Source organism: Euprymna scolopes, chromosome 13 (genome assembly GCF_053919585.1).
Source record: "Euprymna scolopes isolate OS-2025 chromosome 13, ASM5391958v1, whole genome shotgun sequence".
NCBI classification, from domain to species: Eukaryota; Metazoa; Mollusca; class Cephalopoda; order Sepiida; family Sepiolidae; genus Euprymna; species Euprymna scolopes.
The window spans coordinates 61,864,665-61,889,966 of record NC_136494.1 but is presented as its reverse complement, the minus strand read 5'-3'; positions in this window follow the sequence as shown (position 1 = coordinate 61,889,966).

Genomic DNA, 25,302 nt, shown 5'->3' with positions numbered 1-25,302 from the left:
TCAAACTTTCCTGAATATATTTTATTTAACTACAACACATTAATTTCAATATAATATTTGTAAAAATGTTAATCATATAATCGTATTATATTGCATTAGTTGGAAAAAAAACTTTTTGCGTCGCTGAAAAGACTTTCTTTTTTTGTAACCATTAATGTTTACCGTAATCGTTGATATAATTTGAACCTTTAAACTTAATTAGTTTTTAGAACAGAAGAACGCCAACACATCTTTTACTTGAGTTCGTACAAGAAAGTAATTTTTTATAGAATTTTTATAAAATTTGTTTAAAATTAAAAAAAAAAATTCAGTGAAGTATATTATAAAATACATTTTAACCTCTGCATATTCATTTTTCTTGATATTTTCAACCTTTAAAATAAGCATTGCTAAGAACATCGCATTGTCGAATCGTTTTATTACTCAATTTTACTTTCGACATGCTACTTCCACATTTCCTTTTTAGAAAAACATTGTAAACATGATATTTTACAATTACTCTTCCCGAGAAAACTTTCGAACAGAAATATATCTCAACACGGATAAGTGAATTTAATATCATTAATATAAATGGCATATATTCTGTAGAGTGTATGTATAAATGTATATATATATATATATATATATATATATATGTATATATATGTATATATATATGTGTGTGTGTGTGCATACATATACGCCTATATATACACACGTGAAATCCTCCTAAAGTACAGGGTTTACGTAGAATATGTTTTTTATTAAATAATAATTTTGCAGCGATGTTAACCGTTCAAATAAATATATTGATTTAATTTATATATTCCATGCAATAACCTTAAGGCCTAATATGAAATCGACATACGGTCGATAAATGGATATTAAATGTTATGAATATATATTAAATACAAACTTCTTGAAATATGTAAATATGTTATATATTAAATAATAAATATAATATTTTTATTAAAAAAACGCTATTAAAGATATATAAGAATGAATGTGAAAAACAAATATAGTCCATGGACATATGCATTTGAATTGACATTGTTAATTTCATATGCGATACTTGATGTATATACATATATATATATGTGTGTGTGTGTGTGTTTGTGCGTGTGTGCGCGCGTGTGTCTGCTTGTATAGTATCAAAAATATACACGTCTCTTCTATACTTATTCAGTACACAAAACAAACAAACAAAAGCTATTCACAATTTGGAGGCCAATAACGAAGTATGTTAATTACCTAGGATTAATTTATTATTTGAGTGCAAATGTGCCCTTATGTATCGATGCCTTTTTAGAATTGAGACGGGCGTTTGCCTTTGAACTAAAATATAAAGTAAACGAAAGTTTTTATCTGGAAGATTAACTTGTTTTCAACAAATCATTTCAATTAATCTTACTACTACTCAACCTAATATTGATCCAAGCACATACGCAAAAGGTGTCAAAAAATATTAAATATATCACATACTTCGTCTCTAAATTTTTAAGATGAGGATTGGTTATTCATATTATTTAGATTCTTCGGACTGCTGTTTTTATTTTAAGCGTCATTTTTGGTAGATGTAACCTCCGACTTCCTTCAAGTTTGTCCTGTTTTACTTGGAGACTTCCGTCAAACTCAGAAATCTGCAGAGAATTTAGAACGTAAGCCTTTATTTACTTCGCGGGGGAAGTATGTTCTTTATGTGTAAATCATGACTGAATAGACGTTCTAAGTAATCCGCAATTGTATTTTTCATTCGCTCACACTCGAGATTTAAGTTTCGAACTGTTACATGGAAACGTGCTGTCCCCTTCCCATATAAATAAGAAGAATATTAGACAAGTGAAAATAAGATTAGGATAAGCCTAGAATCGAACCCTGTAGGCAAAGTTAAGAAATTGAATGTTAGAAATTAAGTCTATTGTTAATTCTTTTAGAAATCTGAATATTAAATATGTCAGTAAAAGAATGAACAATTCAAATTAAATTATATTGTTTAAAAGTAGGTTAGATTAGAATTGAGGATTATTTTGTTCGTCAAGAGTGTGTTGGACAAACATACGAAAATCCACGTGAAATTAGTCACGTTTGAAAAAAACACTTCTGACGTCATATACACAGGACATTTCTCCATATAGGAAACTATCGATTTGGATTTTTGTCAGCCAGTAAGAAAGTTTATCAGCCAAGAGTTGACATAGTTGAGGCAGGAGTCACTTAGAGGTGAAGGATTAACTATGCAGATCCAAGTTTGAATTTCTGACGTCATCCACCGGCCGGTCAGATGAATAAAGAAGTCATCATTATGCTGTAACTGTTGCTTTTGTCAACCTTCATCACGAACAAAAAGTAATTATGTTTATCATCTTATAATAAACATTGTGTAACCCTTCGAAGATTATGTGTCCTCCCAACCATCATCATAAGTGAAGTATCTCACTCTCCTCTAATATGTGTTAAAAAAACTACAATATATATAAATCATATAATCCTCTCCTCTAATATGTGTTAAAAGAATTGTAATATAAATCTCTTCTCTCCTTTATCATCACTATCGTTATGTATTACGTAAGTCCCGTTATATATGTGCGCCAATATGAACTCCGCGTCATCTCCAATATGTACCCATATTTCTGGAAGCCAATAATACAACAGAATTTCACTTTACAATTGTATGTTTTCCTTGCCATTTAACCACAGCGCCACGAGTATTGTTGGATAAATTTCATACGAACTTAACCATGTTTTATTTCTACATGCAAATGCCAGTATTACTAAGTACATATGATTACTACATATCACTATATATATATTACTGTACACACACACATATACACACACACACACATATATATATATATTATTACTGTATCTATTATTTATTATTTATAATTAACGTATCCCATTTGGTCCGCTAAGAAATTCATTAGAAGAACATCGAAAAGTCGTAATACGTTGAGAGATTGAAAGGGTATGTATGTATTACCATATATGAGAGGAAAAACGGTAATCATCTTCCCTTATGACGCCAAGTAGGAATTATAGATAGAGAAGGACAGTGGAGATTAAGATGACGAAAAGATGCTTGGCGATCAATTTCTAAGTAAACCTAGTATAGAATTTAACATCATTATCACATATATTAATACTTCATTGAACAATTTTTATGATAGAAGTTCTCCAGTGAAACATAGCCATTGTTGTGTTGGTATATTTGCAGTTTTTTTAAAAAATTAAACTTACCTCAAACAAGCACCAAATGGCCCCTGTGTAATAGGGTCATCCTAAGTAAGCTCATATTTATTAGATAGTTATGCAGGGAGATGTTTTTTTTAATTACATTGTACGAGAAGTGGGCGGGGAGGAATTCCAAATTCGAGTACTCCAAGGAAGCGTGGTATCAGTTGACAGCATTAGGGCAACTAAAAACCTCTACAGTTAAGTGTAAGGTTTCTGCTGATATTCCTTGTTCGGAGGTATTTACTGTGATACACATTAGATTAAATACTGATAAGCCAAGCGCTTTGACGCAATATTGCAGAGATGGCACCAAGTTTGATTGGTAGATCGTATGCGACATTATATTAGAAGCTCTTCTATTGGCATTGTTTAAAATTGAGAGATTTTTATTGGGCGTAACTGACTCAATATGACAACTATACTCAATGTATAGTCGAATGGTTAATTTATAAAGAAAAGTGATCTAAAATTGCCTCTCCATAAATATGTTTGTAGAAATATGTAGTTTTGAGCGAGGAACTTTTATGGTTTAGTATAAAGTTCAGGGTTACATCAACCATCTCGACCCATATCTGGCATTTGTTATAAAGAAAGACATTGTTTATTATTACAATCAGGGAAATTGTTTGGGAAAGAAACCGTCTGTAGAAATATATAGAAATAGCAATAAAACTAGAAAAATACACCGTGCATTTTGTATTTTTACAGTCAGTTCTTTTAATAAACCCTTTCTTTGTAAATTTTATCTGTTTTTATCTTTGATAGTATGCTAACGACATCACCCCTTAACCTTTGTAAGATTTGGGAATATTTATGTTGCACTGGATCATTTATACGGATGATTGAATAGAAACGATGTGCGAATAATATTTCAGAAAAGAGCAGGAGCGAATAATAAACTTATATTAATGACCAGACCGCATTTAAAAAGTAAACAGAAACCACTCCATATTCATAATAATCAGTTTAGAATTTCACAATCTCTCGTATAATGATACCCGTTTTATGAAGTACGGAAAATCTCACAGCTGTTGTTATGAATTTTCTGATAATGCATTCTCATTCGGCGCTGATTTTTTCCGCAAAGAATGCTCAAAAAATTACTTCTCTCAGATAATAAACTAGATATTTCTTTCAATCAATATATCTATAAAAGTGAAAGTGTCTGTCTGTCTGTGCACATTTCTCTATACAAGAACTCTTCAGTCTACACACTCGAAATTTGATATACAGGGTACTAAGATTTGGAAAAAATCTTTGTAATCCGTTTTCAGCCAGAAATATGGCTGTTAAGCGGTCATAGTCTAACTGTTTTACCTTTTAGAACTCTACCAAACTCCTCCGCCAATTTTGGGTATAAACACTTGAAACTTTTCATTTTCACAAAATCAGGACTATTTTCAAGCTTAACCCTTCAGACGACAAATACCGAAAAATTGACTGAAGATATTGATTTCTTCACCCTCAACAAGGCACTTTTCTACAGGGAGGGGTCGCTTTTTTCGCCGATATTTTCGATTGTCTAGCCTTAATTTAAACCTATGTCACTTCAGGTTTGGCGCTGCTCGTAACAGCAAAGACGTCAGATTTTTTACCCGTTCTTTTCCTTCTTCGCGGTACGGGTTCGAGCCTGCCTTCCTACTACCAGGCAACGCCGGGCACCCATGATAGTAATATATAAACATACATACACGTGGACACACACGCACACGTGCGCACGCTCGCACACACATAGACATACACAGACACGCGCACACACACACGCACACACACACATACATACATGCACATATATATATATATATATATATATATATATATATATATATATATGTGCAAAGCACTTTTTGTGTAAATCTGTTTTTTTTAAATGGCTTGGCTGATTTTTCTTTTTAAATTTTATAAATGTAATTTATGTTCCTCGGAGTGTTATTATATAGTTTTATATCGGAATGCCCCCGATAAGTCTCGCAAATTCATAGTCGAAAAAATCTGAAAAAACAATAAAGTAAGCATTTGTAAACTTAGACATATGAAGCAAAGTTTCGACACTCCAGGACCTTTGCCAATCGAATGTTTCTTATTTTATAAATCACTTTTCATTTATTTATCTGCGCATGTGTGCCATTGCTCACCCTTATTACCACCCAGAAAAAAAACACGTTCTACATTAATAACACAATGAAACCGACAACTAAAATATGAGAAAATGAATGAATATTTTAATCTGAAAATCGTTTAATCTCTTTTTGATCCACGGTTCATTCGAGTTTTATTTTAAGGAATGCATAATCAATAGATTTATATTAACAACTTCTGTAACGTTGGACTGGTGGGCAAGACATATTTAAATCATAGTTATGATTCAAAAGAGACAATTTTAAATTACGCATTAAAACAAAAATTCAATTATATATTATTTTTACTCCTTTTTTCTGCGCAACCAAAAGAATATTGCTACTTGTAATGAAAGTTACTAGTTATTACCGTCTCTAACTGATACACTGGGGATTAAAACCGCCAGGGGTTTGTTCATATTACATTTAAACTACTTTAGATATGTACAGTTAGGGGGGCGCTTAAAATGGGGAAGGAATTTCAAAGACTAGCAGTTCGCGGGAAGAAACTATTAAAAGATACGTCTTTCAAGCATCAAACCACTTCAGAAAGGATGAGATGTTGCTTCTTTTCGGGTTAGGCGAGGTATATAAGTTTAGGTTACAGAAATGCTATGAGCTCGTCTGACAACATTCTATTTAAGTACTTGTAAAACATGTACAAGGATGCAAAATTACGACGACGGAGACAGCAGTTGAAGCGTAGCCGATAATGCAGCCCCCATTAGGTTTAATGAATTAATACTCTGACATATAATGGGAGAAAATTGTGAGGGCATCAGCTAAAATGTGGTAACAGTACGCAATGCATAGACGAATAGATGGTTTGTAAAAATATAGGAGACACCCCGGTATGAATAATTTTCTAGCACTTTAGTGGAGAACCACCTGTTATGCAGTAGGTTGGACACAAGAAAATATTTGTTAGTTATTTTTCTGTCTGTCGATCTATCTATTTATCTATTTGTATCATCGGTATATCCCTCGATCTAGTTATCTACCTATTTCTGTATCAATCCATTTCGATTTATCTATTTATCTAACTGGAATGATAAACAAGAGATGAATACGAAGAATGCTGATAAAAACTGTCAAAATATAATGAGATTATATCATAGACAAATTTACCGGAAGTATCTGATCAGCTGACGGAAATGTGTGTATGTTACGTCGTTCTAGTTAGCTGCGAAGAATTATTGGAGTTGGAATTTGGACGTATAGCAGGCGGACAGTTTAACAGGTTTTCCTCCCCTCTTCTTCACTGGGGAAGGAGCTGACGTATATCATAATAGAGACCTAGAATTAATCACTCAAGCAAAGATATTCACTTTTCATTCTTCTGCGATCGACACCTGGAAAGTGAATAAAAACTATATAAAATACAATCAGCGTTTTTGGAGTGAATGCATATCCATTTCAACAGGCCTCAGCCTCCTCGTCCAAGAACAAGATGAATTCCAGGTGGATCGAAGATAAGCGACGCAGGAGAATGAGCTCTGTTGAAAATACATGTATAACACGCACACATATGAACATTCAGACGATCATAGCATTGAAACATAAATAGACCGAAACAGCATAACTTGGGATTCAGATAGTGAAGAAACATCATGGACATTTAGTGACACGTACACACATAATGATGAACGCTTCGTCACCAGTACATATCACGGTATGGTGTTGGTACTCAATGGACCACTTTTTGGTACCTTATTATACAACACACCTTCTACTGAGCAGATTTAATAATCGACTAAAGAATTTTAAAATTACAGAATTTTATCAAATAGAAATATAACATGCTAACATTGTTGGTTGTCCACAGGTCTAACGAAGATAGTAAAATCGAAATCTTGCATAATTTCCAAAATTCATTCGCTTGAAAAAAAAAGGAAATATGACTGAAATATGCTTATGTAAAAAAGGAAGAAATGAATAAACAGCGATGTTGGGAGAGATGGTAGGACGCTTTGCCGTGATCAATAATTAGAGGCGTTAATATAATAGATCAGCCGGTCATTTGCATGTGACTGCCTTCACGTGTTACACTAATCGTCTCAGACATGGTTCCATGATGACGTGACGATGGGCCAGCCATAAGGGCCTGTAAGAAGAAAAGCATATCTGAGATGTTGGATGTGGCTATGTGGCTCCTTCTTCTCACAGAAAACGTATTGACCTTTGGTGGCATTTGGGTTGGAATCTTCATTCTCCTCATGGCCGCCTCGTTTTTCAATAAAGGCATTTATGGCAGACACAAAAAACGACACGCGACACGATTGTAATATATATTGTATAATCTTAACTATTTATTTTACAAAAAATATATTACAATACAATATACAAATTATAATTAATTTTTATAATTAATCCTAGACAATAGGCTTTTCAAAACTAACTAACCTACCCTAACTAGTGTTTAGGGACGGGGTGCCCCCTCATTTACGGAGAGACAGAAATATGCGTGCTCACATCATGACGGTCCGAGCAGAAAAAAAGGTCTATCTAGAAAGGGAATTCTAGGAATGCATTTCTTTGTATCTCTACGCGTATGGCTAAATCACAACTCGGCCATGCTGTAGCGTGTGTTAGCAACCGTGGCACTGATATAGTGGCACATTACAACATACATGCTTTTGCAGTGGAGTGCATAATCACAAGTATGGCCCACCAAATCATACATTATCGTGTTACACGCGCACTACATTCATCCGGAGGTACTTGGAAGGAATAAAATAAAGGAAGTTATGTACTCTTTCTTTTTGTATGATTAGCTGTTTAAACTTTTACGGAAGCCAATAATAAGACGGGATGAATAAAAGACATATTCCCTAAAAAATTATCTTAAAAAACTTAGTTTTTATACAGAGCACGTTTTACTATAACCGTTTTTCTTAAAGCCATAATCTATACACTTCCAATTATGGGTGTTAAAATTTAGTCTTATTAAGTACCGCTAATTTATAAAAAAATAAACAGGTGTTTGAGCATAACTCATTTATCCATTGTTTGTTTAAAAGCTTGCCTATTTGCATTATTTGTGCTCGGATAAAGATAAAAGTAAATCGTTAATGTTATAACAGTCGCCATCATCATCCGCTTCTTATAATATCAAGTTTTAATACCTTGTTCAACACGAGGTTTCTTTGTTTACTTGTTAATAGTACTAATGAAAAGTATAAAATTCGGCTTTTAAGATATTAGGACGAACCAGTTAAGTGTTAACAAAATTAAATGTATTCATACTTGCTTCTAGTATAAATATAGAACTAGTGATAAGATATATCGTTACTAGAGCATTGACAAGTAAGAATATCTCGAAACCTTGTATTTTAGGAAACAACTTACGAGTACCTGAGCCGACTGTTTTCCCTGATTTGAACCTCTTTTTTATCGGGAAAAGAACAACACTACACATGGCTCAACACTACACATGTACTTATATTACAAATATTGTAAACATTGCTATTATAAACTCTATTTTAATTAATGATATAATAAAAATAAGTATATATTAACAACTAAAGTTTTATCAAAAGAATGTTTTGGCTTATATAGTTTAAGAATAAAGAAGCTTAAAGCTAAAAGAACATTTTTTGTGCGACGTAATATTTTTCATAATTTTCCAGATAAAATAAATTAACAAAGATGAACAATAAAATAGTTTTAAAAATCGTAGAGTAATAGAATTGCCCCTGTCTCTATATAAATTAAATCCAATATATATATAAAAAAAATTGCGTCCTCATTTGAAAATTGATAATAGTATTCAAGCAAATAAGGTGAAAATCAATAAAATACGCTGCGAGGTAGACTGACATATTGAAAAAAAAAACTTACCTATACTGACAGATATGAGCGCGCACTTATCTGTTAAATAATGTATTCATCTCTACCGAATAGAATGTGTGCATGAAATATATTTATTCTGTGACGGTTCATACTATAATGTAAAATTTGCTTTTGTCTGTGTGTCATTGCATTCAGAATTTGAAAATAAAAATATTAATATTCATAATTTACAAACGTAGTTTTTTAGCTAACCTTAGCGTGTAGAATATAATGTTTTTCAAAGGACAAAAAAAACGAATAGTGAATAAGATTATTTATTTAACCAAAGCCAAGTTGTTTCAATCTTGCATAATAAAGAACTAAATGACAATTATACAATTATTCGGTGCCAAGTGATTTTAGTTTTCACGATTACTTCTGCAAGGTCTTCATATTAGTGATTGATATTTAAAAAGTAAAATAAAATAAAATAAAATAAGCGGGAATTGTGGGAGTTCCACAGGGGGCCGATTCATATGTAATATACTGATGTTGCTGATATTATTTTAGCTATTTTGTTAAAACTGCAACAGTATTTATCCAAGCTAGCAGGGACGTCTGGCGTAGGCAGGTCGTAAAATACGCTTTAATATGATATTTTATTTTTTTCAAATTTCATAAACATTATTATAGATTTAATGTTCTATCCATTTTTATATACTATATAAAAAATCCGTCAGTTCCTTCAGCTATAACCGAAATCAAAACCAAAACCGTATGAAGAGTTCTTGGTAAAATTATTTATTACAAGAAATGGAAGTACATAACAATTAAACGACACACAAAATAACACCCTCGCTATGGTGTATATATATATATATATATATATATATATATATATATATATATATATATTGTTGTTATATCCTTACTTTAAATAAGAATACAGCAAAAAAAAAACGAGGTTATGGGTGAAAGACAAAAGGGGTTTATTTACAAGCGAATATATGTTACATAAAAGTTACTCCACATCTTTTCTTATTCTCTTTTGTCTTTTTTCCTGAGAGGGTCAATATATCTTTGGTTCATTTCATTTATGAAGGGGTGTTAGGTTATTCCTTTACATCACCTTCCTCCCAAGCTAAATTCTTCAATAGAATTTTGCTTCTGCCATTTTCTTTTCCTTTTTAGACTTTGTCAAAAATAAAAAATTCGGTCCTTTTCCTTGCCTTTTCCTTTCACTTCTCCTCACCATTTGTGTTTGCCGATTTTTTACTTTTAGAGTTGACTGGATTTACTGCTAGTTACTGGTACTTCCTTGTTTGTAGGTTGTATATAGAAAGTGTCATATAACACTTCCACTGGTAACTCTTGGTTTCTGACTGTTTTTATGTATTGGGGTCTCTTAATATGTGTGTGTGTTTTTTTGTGGAAAAAGTCTGCCATTTAATAATGTAAACCATTTACCCAATTCTTTTTGAGATTATGCCTTCTTCCCAAAAACTCTTTTCTGGCTGATACTTTTTGCAGAAATCTTTATCCCCATCGTTATAAGTCTTGTACCTTACATTATCCTTGATATTATTTTTTTACTTGTTCTCTTGGGAGTAACGGGTCGAACTCCGAACGTGCCTTCCTGGCAAACATAATTTCAGCTGGGGACAATTTAGTATTTGGATTTGGTGTTATCCTATATATTGCTAAGAATTTTTGAATGTTTTTTTTTCTTCCGTGTCGATGTTATTCTTTTTTAAAGCTCGTTTAAAATTATCGACAAATCTTTCTACTTGTCCGTTTGATCGATTTGATCGTTAAAATTGGTGTTGTAATGTGTTCAATGGCCAGTGCCTCACAGTAGTGCTTTAATTCTTAACCTGTGAACATAATACCATCATCACTAACAATTCTTTTCGGAACTCCGAACCGACTAAATACCTCATCCAGCGCTTTTATTGTGTTTGCCGCTGTAGGGTGTTTGTATTAAAAATTTTCTGGCCATTTTGACATTATCTACGATTACTAGGTAATAATATCCCTTCAGAGGCCCTGCAAAATCGATATGAATCCGTGTTCAGGGTACATCTCTTTTAGGCCAAGGTTATGTCCGTATGGGGGGAGGAAATCTTGCGGCTAGTTGGCAACCTTTACATAATTTCACCATTTTCCCAATGTCCTGATCCATTTCAGGCCGGTATGTGAATCCTTTCATTTGGGCCTGAATTCTGGAGATTCCAGGATGTCCCTAGTGGAATTCTTTTAGGATTTTCTTTTTTAATACTTGCGGTAGTACCACTCTGTCTGCGTACATCAGAGTTTAATCACACATAGAAAATGGAAACACTTTTAATCTTTTTCTATTCTTTCGTCGTGACCCACTAGTTTATTAAATCTTATTAATATATTTATCTGTTTTCGCTGCTTTCTTTATTTCTTCAAGTGTAACAATAAGTTCTCTAACAGTATTTATTAATATATCTGTTAGTTCATTTTCTTCTTGTAGTGCTACTATAACAGTTTCTTCAAATTCAGTTTTATTGGGGGTCAATCTGGACAAACCATCTGCATTTGCAATTTTACTCGATGCTAGGTGTTTCATTTTGAAATCGTAATTGAGCAAAATAATACCCCATCTCTGTAATCTATTTGCCGTATGAGTAGGAATCCCTTTTTCGAACCAACACTCGATAGTAATGGTTTGTGGTCCGTTTCCAAGATGAAAGATCTTCCAGGAATGAATCCATGAAACGTTCTCACGGCATACACAATCACCAAACCCTCTTTTTAGATCTGGCTGTACTTTCTTTCAACGGATAATAAAACCCTCGAGGCGTGAGAAATGGGTTTAGTAGATCCATCTTCCATTCTGTGTAGAAGCCCCGTTCCTAAACCATATTCGATCGCATGTGCCGCTACAATTAAATCCTTTTTCGGATCGTAATGTGCTACCGCTAGATCCGATAACAAACACCTTTTAATATTTTGGAATGCTTCCTCACATTCTTTTGTCAAGAGCCAATTTTTTTTATTCTTCTTCAATAATTCATTTAATGTTGCTCTTAGTTCGTGCACATTTGGGATATAAGAATTATAGTAGTTTGCTAGACCCAAGAATGACTGTAACTTCGCTACATTGTCTGGTCTAGGCATGTCTCTAATTGCTTCTGTCCTATTTGCGTTAGGTCTTCTACCTTTACAATCAATTATTTTTCCCCAAATATTCAATCTTGTCCATACCAAAAGTACATTTTTCGAGAGCGACTTTACATCCGTAGTCTTCTATTTTCTCGAATACCTTCCGAATATAGTTTTTATGTTCTTCAACATTTCCGCTTATCAAAATGTTGTCTAAATAAGCCATTGCAAAATCCAAATCTGCTAGCGTAGCATCCATAATTTGTTGGAATAAATTTAGTGCTACTTATACCCCAAACGGCAATAGTTTTAGAGAAAATAAACCTTTATGAATATTCATTGTCAGGTATTTACAACAATCTTTGGACTTTGATCTGCAAATATGCTTCTGATAAGTCAATTGTTGTGAAAATTTTTCCTACATTTAACCTAGAAAATATTTCCTCAGGGGTAGGGAGTGGATAGTTATGATCATTTTAGGAATCATTTAGCTCCGTCGAAAAATCTCGACATACCCTGATTGCTTTTTTTTAACATAAACTGTAGGTGATGCCCGATTCAGACTAGTCAAACGTTTTAATTACTACGATTTCTTCGAGTATATTTAATTCTTTCTCGATTGTTTCTAATGCCTAATACGGAACCTTCCATTTGAGCTTAAACACCGGTTTCGCTTCATCTTTCAGTTCAAATTTCACTTCAGTTTTAGTGCAGCAACCCAGACCTCCAGAAAATACATTTTAAAAAAATCCTTCTTCAAATCCCCAACTAATCTTCCTGGCAGTTTGGGACTTTCAGATCCTGTAAAATTTACTCTTTTGCAAAATGAGTTTATTGGTTTCTTCCATAAATTGAAAAGTATCATCAAATCTATACCGAATAGATTAGAATTTTTTCCAGGTATCACCCGCATTTTTGTTTTTAACCTCTTTTCATTCAGGATCACATTAGTATAAAATTCACCCTTAAATTTTAACCTATTTCCAGACATTCCTTTGGCAAAATTCTTTGTATTTTGCAGCTTTGGAGAACCAATTTTCTTCCATGTTTTTTTCATCAATTAAGGATAGGTCACTTCCAGTATCCAAAAGACAGTTTACTTTCTGGCCATTAATTCTAACTTCAATATATTTATTTTCTTTTTTACCGTACATGGACTATTTGTTAGAATCAATGGTATTTATTTAAGACTGACAGCAGTTCTCTTTTTTGCATACTGTTAACGTGTGTCCTTTACGCCCGCACTATAGGATATGTTGCTTTTGAAGTAGCACTCTTTTGTGAAGTGATTCTTTCCTCTACACACCTTACAGTATTTTTTACATAGTGGTCACCTTGCTTTACCCTTTGTATATTGTCAACATTTTTCTCTTCTATACTAGTATTATCCTGTTATAAATTTAACAGTTTCTGACATTTCTCAGTAACTTTCTGTAAGATTATTTCTATATATTGGTTCATAATGGATAATATCCGAGAACGAATCTCTTTATCCTTCGAGGATGTTAACCCTTGTACAAATATCAAGCATTTTTTAGGTTCTTAAATAACTCGCATTGGGAATTTACCTTCCCAAAATAGGCGATAAAGTCTTCATCATCTTGTTTCAAATATTTAAACACCTATAACGAATATAAAGTAAGCTATCTCGTTCCCCGAAAATGTTCGATAAAATGTCTATAGTCTCTTTAAAAGAAATATCTTCGGGTTTCCTTGGGAGTATAGAATTTTATATTGGTAATTTCATGAGAACCCAGTTTTTGCAAAAGTAAAATTATTTTCCTTCATATTTCGACCAGGGCTGACATCGGTTGGAAAAATATTTTCGTATCTACGATTATTTGCTGAAAACGTTAAGCCATGAGTTAGTTCATATAAACATTCTGTCGGCAAATTTGCAATTCCTTCCGGAGTGAATCGACAATCCTTTTTTTCTTCTTATTTCACTAATAAGTAATTCTGGACCAACCGATATCTGGGTTAAAACGATAGTAAACCTCTCGGTCAGATGAAGTAGTTATTAAGTACAACACACTATCTCCGAACTGTTTTACGGAAAAGGATGCACAGGGAACAGAACTGGTAAGAAAAATACTGTTTGAAAAGCTTAGAAAAATACATAACTAAAAACACAATACGATTGCTCATCGTAACAAGCGACACCATCGAAATAAATCATTCATGAAACACCGAAATTAGAAATTAAAAAACACACACACAAATAAGAAAAGTTGAAATAGAAATAGGTACAAAGAAGACTGAAAGATTTCAAGAGAAAGGGGTCACAAAAACATTTGGACATAGCTAAGAAAATAACATTTGCATAGATAAATGGAATCGCTACTGAGAGCTGCATAGGACGATGCAAAACGAAATAACGAGATAAACCTCATAAAGCAGGTGATTTAAACTTTGTTGACAATGAGAACATGCAGACTAATAGCAAGGACACAAACAGCAATGGCAAACGAAGGCAACAAAATACCCCGAGACATGGGGATACAACCAGATAAACTCATCCAATCAGGCATCAAAAATCTTGTCCGTGTCAGCAGACAAAATAGTAAATATCAAATAGGTGTAAAAACGAAGCAAATACACAAAGCTTTTATGAGAACTAAAAGAAATATTGAAAATGAAGAAAGACAATATAGCACCAATAAGTGTTTTTTCATGAGAAACAATCCAAAAACACTGGAAAAAAGGATTAGGGAAAAATGGAATTAACGGAAAGATACAATGTACTTCAATACTAAATCCAACGTAAATTCTACGGATGGAGAAATCAGCCAACGTAACTTACAATCGTTTATCACAAAAATAAAACATCCAAGAGAAGCAACAACAAAGAAATGGAGAAAACACCACATGAATCTATGGAAAGCGTAAGCAGACTTTAAAATGCGCTGCCCTAATGAAGACAACCACTTCAACTAATACTACAAAAACAGTCGTGGAAGGTCAAGAATGATGCAAGAACTAAGGAACGACAGAATAAGCCAAACCTCGACTGGATTATTGCGAAGAGCAGTGGAAGCATTTGGAGGCTTATTGGTAACCCAATTCCAATCATGATCGATCCTCGTTGCCAACTAGAAATTAATGATAAGCGGCTCTTGCAATAATGTAATGTCGTTTAGAAGCCGTGGAAACTATTGGATATCGTCTTTTCAATAAACTGTATTTGTTTCTAGTGGCTGGAACTTTCCGGTGAGATAGAAGTTGCTCTTATTGTTGTGACGATGGGTACAATGAAAATGATTTTAAAAACCATACATCTTATATGAAACACAAATTTCGTGTCGGATAATACGCTTAAAAACAGAAAGAAATTACAGATGTCAAATATCCTTCTTTCTTGTAACATATATTCGTTAAACGATTAAAAGTTTACAAAAATAGGGGTGGGCGATTGAGATATAGAGGAAGATACGATAACTATCTCTTAAATCGGTCTTTATTTCAGTCTATATTTTATACAACAATTTCAGATTACTTTTGCATAGGTTAACTAATTAATTTAGGGCAAACTGCTTATGTGACCTTATTTTCTGTCTACCTTAAGTCTTATCGCGTGAGCTTTATAACCTAAAATTTAATTTCAGATTTTGAACGCTTTGAGCCTATCTGTACTACAAATAAATTCATATTGAAGAGCAGGTAATATATAAAGAGAGAATGCGTATGTGTGTGTGATGCAGGCGAGAGTGTGACTAAATATCTTTTCATTAATATATATTTTAACTTATATTTTATACAAGCCAGATTTACTTTTATCTAGCTCATGTTAGTACTTGAGCACGAACTTCTTATGCTAGCTATAAATTTATTTTCTATCCGTCTAATCTCTAAAACACAAGCTTCCCCATACTTTTAACAATTCCAGTTTATTTTCATTATCATGCATATCGTGTTATTTCTTTTTCCTCTAAAATTTAGTTACAGGGTATTTTAACACAGAAAATAACACAAAATAAGCTAACATACCCACGTGACTCGTCGATTATTTCGTTGACTTCTCAAGAAAAGTAATAGAGTGGCCATTATTTTATAAGGTATTAGTATAAAATTCTTATGAATAGGTTCTGTTTGTAATCTCTCTCTCTCTCTCTCTCTCTCTCTCTCTCTATATATATATATATATATATATATATATATATATATATATATAAAGCTAAAGAAGTGCGCGCGTTTTTGTATGTCCAATAAAGGCTTTTCCGGGGAGTTCTCGAGAGGGTTACCATTTTGAAGAACTTTTTTATATACTCTCTAGATTATAATACGTACCATTTGCGAGTGAATTCCTTTCCACATTCATTTGTATCGACTTTTATAAAATTCCCCCAATCCGTCCTTTCGCGTGTGTGTTATCGTCTTTATCGTATAAAAGCAAAACTAATCGAATCGAAGTAAGCGCCACCTGGCTTTCCGGTCCTGACCTCCAGAAAGGCAATTAGCTTTGATCAATATTGGGAAAATTCTCCATATCAGACAATTGTATATCAGACAATTGCTATTCATTTCGAGAGCTCCCCATACTTGGGGGAGCTGGTTTTCAACACCATCGTCGGGAAGCAAAAATCGGCTTTCAGCCAACCATCATTTCTGCGCCTGTGTGATTCTTTACTTATTCACCTCAAGTCAACTTTTTAATCATTAAATTTGAATGCTTTCTCTCTTCCTCTCGCGTCGTAGCGTTGCGGTAAGAACTCACCTGTTCTTTCATTTTTTTTGTTTTTCACTTTCGCGTGATGGATTCGCAGCTGCCTGCCTACTACCACTCTTTACCTCCAAAATAAACACCCGATCAACGCCGGGTAACCCAGATAGTGTTAACATATTTCGAGATAGATTCCATCTTCTAAAAGTCACCCTATTTTGAATGAGACTTACACCGACTTCTATTTTACAATTATTCGCCCACTAATTCTGTTTTGGGGAATAATTTTACCAAGGTTTGATCTCAGAGTCCATTTAAAAAGGATAAATCTAATAAACATATTTTTATTAATAATCTACCACTCTCATTTTTTTAAATTGCACTTTTTTTCTGTTCCTCTTTTCTAAACATTATTTCGAAAGACTTACAGAACATGAGTCAATATATTGAACAGTATCCACCGTAATTATATAATGTAATAGAAATCCACGGGAAATTGTATGAACTTGGACCATAATACACAACACTTTGCATTTTCTCCTTCTTGTAAATTTGAGATAAAACTTTTTTGGCTTCTTTCTTGTTGATATAAAATCAATGCATTTGATTATTTACGGGTTTTTTTCTAATGCATCACGGATCACATGACGAGTACGAGCAACTAAAAATTGGTTGATAAATCTCGAGCTCAAAAATGAAAAAGTTATATAAGTTCAATTCTCGTCTTTACCTTAATTTACTTTAACATGTTTTTCTATTGCTCCTACCTGTTCAGACAAGTTCTAGCACACGCGATTTCTTTTTTATCCATACATATTCTAGTAAACGAAATATCAAGATCAGCCCTACACATTTTTGTGCCTGATTTTCCTTTATAATTACCTGTTTAAAAAATTCCAAGTATTTTTATTATAATCAAGTAATTAAAGTGAATATAAACTGTTATGTTTATACGTAAGATTCTTTTATTCTTTATATATATATGTATATGTATGTGTGTGTATTAATCTCTGTTAAAACCAATAAATAATACAACTAACCCTTACTTAAAACAATAACAAAACCTAGGCAGTTAATAACAGAATATTAATACGTATCTTTCAATAATTTAGTTGACATTACAGGTATTGTTTAAAATTTCTTACTTATCTGTACTTCAGCGTTTGCACTCTTGCTAGCTAATGTACCGCAAAAATTTTACGAACATACGCCGTCCCCTATGTATATCTTTCTTTAAACCTACCTGACAAGTCCACAATTAATTGAATATAAAAATATGCATAGCCCTCACGTCTGATAATACACATTTGTATATATACGATATTCTAGAAATTAGTTATAAATTAAACTGGAAATACAGAACTAGCTCTACATTACATTAACGTGCATTTTTTCTTTATATAATTTACTTATCTTAAGAAGGTTTAAAATTTACTCAAATATGCTAAACCTTTTAAAACAAAATTGATTAAATTAGTTTTTTTTTCTGAGAGTAATTCGAAAATATAATTTTACAAAATACCCAGCCGTGTTCCTTTAAACGCAAACGGCGATGCATGTAGCTATTATCAACTTATTCTATTAAATTAGGCTCTTGAGAGAAATGCGCGGAATTTATTTGTAATTTTATGTTGTGGTTTATATTTTCTAGAAGATAAAACTTAACAGATATGTAAGTGATTAAGAATGTGTGAATATCTATGTGAAACTGGTGTAATGTTGTATTTTATATAATAGCTGGAGCAAAAATGCATTATATATATATATATATATATATATATATATATATATATATATATATATATATGTGTGTGTGTGTGTGTGTATTAAAGTTCAATTCACACTTTTTGAAAACACATGTTCTCATAAGAGTATATGTTACAGATCTGTTTCGTTAGACATTTCCTAACAAACTCTAACAATATGTTATCATTTTATTTCTGAATGTAGCAAGCACTTCATGCAGTTTTATCAAAAAAAAACACACATCCACACACAATCTTTATATTTCCCAACAGTCAAAATCATACCTCAGACGTCGAGGGTGTAATTATCGTTGTTCGTCAGGTCTATATCTTTATTTATTTATTTATTACTTCAGCCGTACGTTCATATTTATAATTAGACAGATTCATTTTATTTAAAATACTTTCACCTCCTTTATTTATGTTCTCCATTTATAAATTATTGTATATTATATTCAATTTAAATTATTCTGTGTTTTTACACTACAATATCATTATAATGTATTTTCACGTGTTTGACACTGTATACTGAAACAGCCATACTTTCGTATTGATGAGGATCCCCTTTATTTTACTAAGTTTAGTTTACAATTTTTAATTTAACTTTAAAATATGAATATATGCTCTAAATATCAACGAGCACCAGATAAAGGTAGTATATTTCGTATTGTACTATTATATTATATTATATCATAATCTCTCATATTATATAATATTATATTATATTACTCTAGCATGGGTGCCCGGAGCTGCTCGAGTGTCTGGAGGTGTCTTAGAGAAAAAAATGTGTTAGTAGGCAAGCAAGCACGAACCCGTACCGAAAAAGAACGTGAACAAACCGTAACGTCTTAGCTATTGCATCCATCGCCAAATCGGAAGCGGCGAAGATTTAAATAAAGGCTAGTCTATTGAAAACAGGGGATGACTTTTGAAAATATCGGCGAAAAAAGCGACCCCCTCCTTGTAGAAAAGTGCCAGTTTAGTTTGAAAGAATTACTGTTTTAAGCCAAGATTTCGGTATTTGTACTCCGAAGGGTCAAGCTTCAAAACAATACCAATCATGTGAAAATCCGGTGCCTCTGTCGAAAGTTTTAGGCAGACATATACATTAAAACAGGCAGGTGAGATTTATATTATAGAAGATTATTCTCTATCCTGCTATAACTGGAAAAACATTAAGCTTGGATGTGTATTAAAGAACATACTCATGTAAAGTTAGGCCATGTTCGATAAATATTGCGGGATGTAGCAGAGTATATACATATATATATATATATATATATATATATATATATATATATATATATATATATATATAGAGAGAGAGAGAGAGAGAGAGAGAGAGAGAGAGAGAATATTACCGTGAAATAACTTTAATTTTTGCAGCATTAAGCATTTTTTAAATATTCAATTAATTATTATATACACATTCTTAATTGTCAAATTATTTAAGTTATAAATTTATTATATTTTTACTCGAATATATTGTCCTTTTTTCAGTTTTAACAACTAGTCATTTTACTTTTCTAAGCTTAATCTTAACCATATTACTTTTCATGCTCGCATTTTGTATGTAATCTATGTTTTCCCAGGCTTTGATTTGAAATAATATTCTCTTCTTTGCAATCAATGTTGTACGCATTGTCAACAATCCATAAAGAAAATTATTATCAACTTCTGAAATTGCCTAAAAAATTATATAAACGACGTAATTAAAAAATAGAAAAAAAGACAAAAAATAGAGAAACACAACGGATTATGTTCTACGCTTCAGCACGGCAAAGAATATAACTTTTGTTAACTCTTTGTATATAACCCTATTTAAATGGCATGCGGCCGACATTTTCGCTATGATTTACGAAGGTGTCGACGCCGGAAAAATTACTATGGTGACCAACAGCCAATCTGAAAAAAATCGTCTCTAAAAGCTCAATGTTTAAAACATTGCCATGGTAATAGAAGGCTATCAGAAGAAACAGTCTCTAACGTTCTTTAATAATTCTCAGGACTTTTAACCAAAAGTAATTTTATTATGATTTTTGTTTAAATTAAGGAAAATTGAACATTTGTATTTCAAAATATAGCTAAGAAAGTGACCAATGAACTGTAAAATGTGTTTGAAATTTGGTCGCAAAATGAGTGAGCGATGAAGCTTTAAAGCAGTTGTGAATGAGTAAACCTAACACTTAACAATATATTCAAACACAGTAGTTTTTGAATGATAACAGTTGATTAAAAATCTGAGTTCTAAAATTTAACGGTCCGTGAGGCAGTATTAGTTAAGCACGGCAATTTCGGGGTATGCAAGACTTTTAATATGTTAATAATGGTCTCGAAGTCTATGTTATTAATTGTAGCGTGCTGTGAATTCCATCGAGAATTTTTAACTTCTTGAATTAATTTCATGCTGGGCAATTTTGGTGTTATCTTCAAGGATTTGTCCAAGGTTGGAGGTATGTTATTTGAGTAAATGTTGATATATGGTTCTTTTGTTGAATAAGTGCATAGTCAGATGGCAGGAAAAAGGTTTTGTAGTATATCCAGTGTATGTATTCGTTTTGTTTTACTTCTCTTATTCTTCTTCTCATTATTAGTCCTGTTGTTGTTGTTGTTGTTGTTGTTGTTTCAGCAGCAGCAGCATTTTCCAAGAGGACGTTTGTTATTTTCTCAAATGATTTATGGCTCGGGAGAAGGTGTTTCTAACCACGAGATTTTTTAACAGTTTATGATATATACTGAGAACTATGGACTGAATTAACTATAAGTTATGCTTTTAATTGTCTTTTCTTCATTTCTGTAATTTTGATTTTGTTCTTGTCCAATATTTTAATAGAATCTCCATTATAGTTCTGGCTAATATTATTGTAAGGCTTTTGTAGGGATTGTCGCATCACATTTCTTTCTTTTTTTTTTTATTGTTCATGATTTGTAGTTGGGAAAGTTTTGATTTATGAGTGCTTTTTTTACATTTGTTTATTTTGATAAATGATATTTTTGTCATGGATATTACCAGTTTTGTGCGATGTAATAAATGTTTAATTATGGCTATATTTTAACATTGTAGATGTTCATTCTGAAAGTTCAGGGGAAGGATTGGAATTTATGTTGTTTGTTTTATTTTGTATACAGAAGTGTTAGAAGTGTTGTTGAAAGTGTCGCTGCAACGTCAAGAAATGATATTTTATTGTCATCATTCAACTCTATTGTAAACTTACGAATTAAGCTTTTTTGGAAAATCTGTGTTAGTTTGTGTATCCATCCATTAATTTCCATTAAAATAAAAAATATCATCAACATAGCGTAGATGTAAAATGGTCTTTGTATTATTTTTCAAATATTTTGTTCCTTACATCTATCATGTAGAATTCACTTAGTGCCGGCACAAGGACTGGTCTTATTGCAAATCTGTCAATTTCAATGGATATATTGCCTTTATGGGTCATTAAAGGACACTTGTGTAGTGCAGACAAATAGTATTATTTTTTTTTATAATTAATGTTAGTGGATCGAGAGATGGGTTATTGTAAATGTTGTTAATACCAATTGTTTAAACAACATATACATTAGGAAATAAACATTCTGCATCGCGAGATGAAATGACCTTTGTGTCCGGTTGCTTCGTTTTTAACAATTGTACTAGTTGGTGTGTGGAATTAAAACTATATTAGCAAGAAATATACGAACTAATAAGTTCGTTTAAGATTTCCGTTATTTGAGGGCACGAATTTAGAATATGATCAGTCGGAGAAGGATTTTCCGTATCAAGATTTACACAATGAACATAACTACCACTTTCTCCACCCTTAAAGAAATCCGTGTAAATTATATTAAAATGGTTCGGAAGGGAATTAATCCCAAAATTTCACAAAGTTTCGAGGCAATTTACATTAGAAAACAGCACCTTACTACTAATAACATTGCATCCAATACCAGTAGAAGCATATGAAAATGCCTAGCGTATCTCGGAATTGCTGCGCATTCCTGCTATTACTCCTAATAATAATACTTTGCTAATACTATTATTAAGGCTCACAAGTATTTAATCGAATTTATTTTGTAACTCGAGATCGCTGCCTACATTTATTGAGGTTTTCTACATTTCACTTTTTTACTTTAATCGAACTTATTTTCACCAATTCCTACAATTCCACATGAAGATGATTGGAAGTTAAATCGCTTGGAATTTTATTGGAACAGGTTGTGTATACCATTGAGTTCGATATAAAAGCACTATACGAAAATTCGAAAAATAGAAAAAGAAAAATAGTAAATTCCCGCTGTTGCATTCAATAATGTTTGCGTGAAGTTATAAAATATATATGGCTATTAAGCTACACTGAATATTCCGGGTTTCATCCACTCTAGGGCTCTTCAGGCTTATGCCTTTGTCTGATAACTACATGTTCATTGGCTGACAGGAAGGGCGCGATGGATACTAGAAAACTGATTCGCTAACTAAAATCTCAATAGAAGGTGCGTATATAAAAACGACAGACAACCACAAAATTCGCGCATAAGCCTGAAGAGTCATAGAGTGGATGAAACGCGGAATATTCAGTGTAGCTTAATCTTTATATATATTTTATAACTTACTAACTGGCTCTACCTACGTAGTGATCACTTTTGAAGCAAATACTTAAAGTTTACGCATAAATTTATATTTTCGTATATTAATTTTATGTGAGTAAATGAAGTAGTTATATATATATGTATATATATATATATATATGTATATATATATATATATATATATATTTAAGGAAAACATTTTTGAATGCAACGGAGGTAATTTACTATATATATATATATATATATATATATATATATGTATATATATTATATATTATATATTATGAATAGATTTTTAATCCTTATTCGCAATATATATGTGAGTGTGTAAGTTTGTGTGTGCGTGTGTATAACTACAAGTTGTTATTAGAATTAATTGTCAAAAAATAATGCGCATAATCATTAATTTTATGTTTACTTATGTTATTATTTTTTACTCCAATAATTAGACACTGCCCTCATAAAATAATAAGATTTTGATATGTCTAGATATATGAGACAGACGGACGTGTGTATGGTTTTTATTTATAGTTGAAAATTAGTACAAAATAAGTGGTCGCTCTACTTATTTCAAGTCCCATCAGATAAGTCTAGGCTAATGATTCTTCTAAGCACGTTGTCCCCATTTCCTCCATCCGAGATTTAGGTGAGATGATGTCTCATCTTAATAAATTGCGTTTTTGACACCTGAACCTCATTTCGAATCAAAACAGAATCAATTAAATATATCAAATTATGTCTAATGTGAAGAATTAATGACAGTCGTTGAATTTGTTTCTGCGTGATATTGAGAAATATATGGAGTTACGTATATATATATATATATATATATATATACATATATAATGTATACAAAAACAAACATTTAAATATTCTAAAAGAAACAAACCGTAAAATGAACAACATCTTGGAATTTGGAAGATATAATTTTTGTAATTTATTTGTATAGCATACACACGTAAGCATACTCGTCGTTGCTCGGGTCCATAAATAAAATAAAGAAGAAATGGATTTCTGGTTGGACACACCTACTATACGAAAGATATTGAGCATTTTTCATTACTATATGTCAATTCCAGCTTGAGCTACGTCGATACCTCACCAATATCTGAATAGGGTTTGATAACTGTACTTTAATATAGCTGTTTCAAAAAAAAAATAGATACGGTAATCCTACATAAAAAACGAATAAAAACACGAATATGTAACTGAACTAAGAAGAATTACCTGCCCACCGGATACTTCAGCAGATGGGATACAAAGATCAGAGGATAATTTCAGGATATTCAGCACTTTTCGATAGCCACATACACGTTTTAGCGAATTTCTTAAATGCTGGTTTAGTCTAAAATAATTTGCCTTTACGATTCGTTGCAACGGCTATGTTACTTTACAGTAGGTAAATTTCTGAAATATTTTATGTCTATTTCAATGATAAAATTGAAAACCTTAAACAAACTGAAAATAATTCATTTTTTAGAATAACAAAATAGAAATAGTTTTTTTATACTAAAATAACGTTTTTATATTTTAAACGTGATTACTTATGACTTATTATGCCGAAAAATAATGAGGAGTGCTGGGTGTGAACATAAAACAGCCCGTGACCCATACCACTATATACACTTTGCCACGAATTCACGACGCTTCAAATGGGATTTTAAGATGAAAGTAACAAAGATAATCTTCCATTCATGCGTAGATTGTAATGCTTAAGTAGAGAGTTGAAAGCAAGATTTTGCCTGATCAAACTTCAAATGTACTACTACTACTACTACTACTACTACTACTAATAATAATAATAATAATAAAACGAAATCTGCATAAATTAAAATATCATATTAAAGTGTATACAAAACTGGGTAGCTTGCTAATAGATATATATATATATATATATGTATATATATGTATATATATATATATATATATATATATATATATATATATATATATATATATATATATACTGTACAAACAAAACCGAGACTTGACAAAAGGCATTTTTAGCAAGAAAAAGTGTAATTGTAAGTTACAATTGTTTCAAGAGTAGTTGGACAATTTCAAGCATTATGGCGTTTGAAAATTTTCATAT